Here is a 5348-nt window from a genome sequence, read left to right as displayed (position 1 = left end):
AACAAAATCTTGAATTTAGAAAGATATTGTTATTTCCTATCATCCTTAGCCTCATAAGCAATAGGTGGGCATGTAAGGAAAGCAAATAGGAACTCATTAGATAATATTTTTGGAAAATGATTTTTGTTATTTTTTGTTTTTATAAAAAGACATGAGAAATCAATCATTTTACCTCAAAGAACTTGTTGATCTCTAAGTGCTGCAATGCTTTTGTAAATTTATATAGTTATAAAAATATATTTTTACTTCTAGTGACAGACATTAGAGTGCTGAGACAGTGTAGATATTATGAGAATACTGGTCCAGGATACAGCTCACTTTTTTAGTAGGTCCTCCTGGCCACTCACTTAGATGTTGTCTTTGGAAGAAAGAAATAGCTCAGTGTCTGACAGTTAGGTCATTTTTAAATAACGATTTTTATTAGTGCTAATTTTAAAGAGAGCTCATAAACGTTTTGAATAACTTTTCTTTCAATCTTTTACTTTCTGTGAATTTACCCAAATTCACTGGCAATTTCCTCTCATCCCTGTTCTACCTGAGGGAAGTCACAACCTCTCACTAGTGCAGAATCAATGGCCTAGATACTGTTTTCTTGTGGAAACTGGATCCAAAACCTCATTTGTTGGGAAACATTAATTTTAAACACTGTGGTGTCTTTCAATAGTATTTCATGTCACATTTTCTCTTTACAAAGAATGAAGGAAATGTAGGAAAACATCCTTGTTCATGTGACCTGTTCTCAGCTTTTCTAGTACTTGTTTAGGAAATCTAAAGGAAATGAGTACAGGAAAATACATTTTTTTCTATCGACCTTTCTCACAGATACCTGATTGCTACATGTGGTGGTTTGAATGTGTTTGTATCAGAGACTTGCACTATTAGAAGGTATGCCCCTGTTGAAATAGGTGTGGCCTTGTTGGAGGAAATTTGAAACGCTCCCCCTGGCTGACAGGAAGGGAATCCTCTCCTGGATGGCTTCAGATCAAGATGTAGAACTCTCAGAACCTCCTTCAGAATCATGTATCCTTGCCTGCTGCCATGTTTCACACTATGATGAAATGGAATGAACCTCTGAAACTAAAAGCTAGCCCTAATTAAATATCTGCCATTATAAGAGTTGCCTTGGTGTCTCTTTATAGCAAGGGAAACCCTAACTAAAACACCCCATAATCTCACAGTCCAGACAATATCTAAGAAAATACCTTGCTGTGCCAATGAATTGATCTCTTCTTTTTTTTGTTATTTGGAACCAGAATCATCAGATGGAGAGCAGGAATTCTTTGCCTGTCCATGTACAAGAATATTCTTAATTTTTTTAAATTTATAGTGCATCTAATTTTCTTAGTCTAAAGCAGTCTTACTTGTTCAAGTGGGAAAATCTGAAGATAGTTCTGTTCTTTGCTATATTGAAAATGATATTTTTCTTACATATATCCAGTAATGTCTAGAAATGTCCAATGATACAGTGTGGAATGATTTGTTAAATTACATGTGGGATATATATATATATATATATATATATATATATATATTACACTATATATATATATATTACTATATATATATATTACACATTACACACATGTGGATCTAATATATTATATATATATAATGTATATTATATATAAACACACACACACATATATATGTATGTGAACATTTGAGGACATATCAGAAAATTGACAGCACTCTGCTGGCTTATTTGTTAGTTTATACAGTTATCAAAGTATCTCTGTGAACAAATTCGATGTTTCCACTAGAGAAAGATTATGTTTTTGCAGTGTAGACCATTTAGCAACAAGGATCCACAGTGAAATCTTTATCTTCTGGAGGCCAAAACTATATGAACTGTAACTAGAAATTGAGTTTGGACATTCACTTATTATTATGTTAAATTTTATTGCAATCTAAATATTTACAAAATGTGTTCTAATTTATAATGTCCACTATGTATCATAAATTTTTTACTTTGTAAAAGATTTGTTACAAGGTGATCGCTTTCGATTTGAATCATTTTTGTTAATATTCCCTTTCCTGTTCAGTGTTTCTTTTCTATTCTCCACTTTCTTGCTACTTAAACTTTTCTAGTCACCATCATATGCATCTATACCTACATTCTTCTATATCAGATCCCTTAGGGCATCCACCTCCAAAACATGTTTTTCTTTTTTCTTGATTCTATAGATATTCCAAGTACAGATTTTATCCTAAGACCCACTAATGAGAGAAAACATGTTACATTTGTTTACTTGTGTCTGTAATATATTTTAGCTTCATCTATTTGAAACCTGGATGAAATGGACAACATTCTAAACAGATACCAGGTACCAAAGTTAAATCAGAATCAGATAAATGATCTAAACAATCCCATATCCCCGAAAGAAATAGAAGCAGTCATTAATGATCTCCCAACCAAAAAGAGCCCAGGAACACATGAGTTTAGTACAAAGTTCTATCAGATCTTCAAAGAAGACCTAATTCTAATTCTCCTCAAACTATTCCACAAAATAGGAACAGAAGGTACTCTACCCAATTCATTCTATGAAGCCACAATTATTCTGATACCTAAACCACATAAGGACCCAACAAAGAAAGAGAACTTCAGACCAATTTCCCTTATGAATATCAATGCAAAAATACTCAATAAAATTCTCCCAAACAGAATCCAAGAACACAACAAAGCAATCATCCATAATGATCAAGTAGGCCTCATCCCAGGGATGCAAGGATTGTTTAATATAGAAAAATCTATCAACATAATCCACTATATAAGCAAACTCAAAGCCAAAAACCACAAAATCATCACATTAGATGATGAGAAAGCATTTGAAAAATTCTAATACCCATTCATAATAAAAGTCTTGTGTCCCAGCACACGGGACAGTTGAACAGGGTCTAGAGAACCACCTGTGGAGAGAATGAAAGGTGAGAGACACAAGGAAGGACAACAAGTCTGATTGATCAAGCTGTCAAATTTTTATTGTTCCCAGGAAGGTTTTATGCCCACAGAAGCAGGGTATGGGGAGGGGGATGACACAGAATCGCTTTGTTTCTGGGGGAATGCACCTGTTCCCAAAAGCAGGATATTGGCTAGGTAAAAAGTTCAGCAGGAGGAACAGAACAGAGTGGGTTGCTAGGTACCTGTCCACAAGATCTATAGCTATTTGTTCTTAACTGGGGATAGTACTTTCCCATAGAGGCCTCAACTTTTTCCCACAGAAATCTCAACTAAGCTAATACTTTTCCACTAAGGCCGAGACTTTGTAAGTAAGTACTTAGGGCTGACAAAGTAGTTAACATTCAAACAGGGTCACTCCCAACATCTCCGGCTTCTTTTTAGTATAGAAGGACCATGGCAATTTTATTCTTTGCTAAGGTGGGGATAGAGGCCTGACCTCCAGTGACTAAAGGGAACCTTGTAATGACTCCGGTCCTCCTGGTGTTGTCCAGTGAGGCATGGGGGCCATACCCGTCCTGATGTCTTTTTCCTGGACAGGGGTAGTTTTTGGACATCAAACCCTATGCAGTCAGGCTTATTCCTCAGGGAACCCAGAAAGGTATTTTTAGTTTTTCCTTTATATTCCCTTGCAGTGCTTTGCCTCACAGCCCAAGCAATAACTTAGATCGCTGGTCAAAAGGGGGCTCTGGGTGGCCCCTCTCTACTTGGTCCTGAGGCAGAAGTCCCCTTTCTTAGGTTGGGTGGAGATGATCTTTGGGAACACCCTAGAGGGAATAACAATCTCGTCTCAAATCTCTTGATCCTCCATAGCTAACTCATGATAATGCACCTGGATAGGTTTTGCTGCCAAATCATCTATCTGATGGTTCACAAAATTGGTAAGTCTATTAAGGGCCCAGGGACCAAAAGAAATAAGCAAAAACAATCCAACTAATGGTCCCAAAATGGAAAGAAATAGGGTCGACAACCACGGAGAGGTTGAAAACCGATTTTTATAGGCCTTCTCTTACCTTTTTCATGCTTTCTTTAAGCATCCCTGTCTTATGTACATAAAAGCAACTCTCTTCCGTAAGAGCTGCACACAGCCCTCCCTGCTGTAAAAAGAGTAAATCAAATTGGTGGAGATCTTAAAAGTGGCCCAAACAGCATCATTTCTCTCTGAGAGGACCACCCAAGTATAATTCCAAGGGTGGTATCTATTATTAGGAGATTTGGGTGAAGGCAGTTGAAGGTTGGTGGTCATTTTGATCAGGCATAGGATCATGATTAGGATCAGGAGCATCTTCATTTGGAGCAGCACCTAGAAAAGAAATAAGATTTGTCTCAGGAGGAGATGATTGCTCCATTCTAGACACAGATGGGTTAACGGTTTTTACCAGCCTCTCTGGTAACCATCTTGGGCCAGCATTTTCTTTGTAATAAATGCCAGCAGATCCTCATCCCCAAATAAGGACAGGATCTGGTCCTTTCTGTTGTCCAGTGAGGGGATCTTTCCATTGCACTAAGGCATGCGAATCTTGTGACTTAGGATGCCACAGACAGTCTTCATTATCCAGGGACAAGAAGTTAAGAACAAAGAGAGCATGATTGAGCCTATTTTGGGATGTCAAGGGGGAATAAGCATCTGTAAATTCAGTCAACCACTGAAGCATATTTTTTAGAGTCTGATAGGCTCATTCTATGATGCCCTGGCCCTGAGGATTATAGGGAACACCAGTGACATGTTTAATATCAAACTGGGAACAAAACTGTTGGAACTTAGTTCCTATACAACCTTAGTTCCTATATCTGTGGTTTTCCAATGGCAGCTATGCACTGTAAAGTATGTTTATAACATCACGTGATACCTCTCCAGAAAGGGGAGATGCATGTATAAATCCACTATAGGTATCAACTGTAACATGCACATATTTTAACCTTCCAAAGGAGGGAAAATTGGTAACTTCCATCTTCCATCGTTCATTAGGAATGAGTCCCCTGGGTTTAACTCCCAGGTGAGGAACTGGCAGCAGAGTGGCACATCCACCACAGGACTTAACAATTTCTCTTGCTTGATCTCTAGAAATCTTGAATATTTGGTGCAAGGTAGAGGCATTTAAATGATGCAAAGCATGAGCCCATTTAGCCAAATCTATGGAATCAAGTAAGGTGGGGAATGCTTCTCGAGTGACCCTGTCAGCTAGGGCATTTCCATGTGACAAAGGACCACCCAGGCCAGAATGGGCTCTCAAATGTCCCACAAAAAAAATGGTGCTGTCCTTTTAATGATTAAGGATAGAATCTCCACAAATAATTGGGAAGCAATGGAAGCGGGCTTAATATATGTGACTGTCTCCAAGACGGGAATAGAATGAACCACATAAGCACTATCAGTATACAAATTAAATGG

Source organism: Mus pahari, chromosome 12, assembly GCF_900095145.1.
Source record: "Mus pahari chromosome 12, PAHARI_EIJ_v1.1, whole genome shotgun sequence".
NCBI lineage: Eukaryota > Metazoa > Chordata > Mammalia > Rodentia > Muridae > Mus > Mus pahari.
This window is presented reverse-complemented; position numbering follows the sequence as displayed.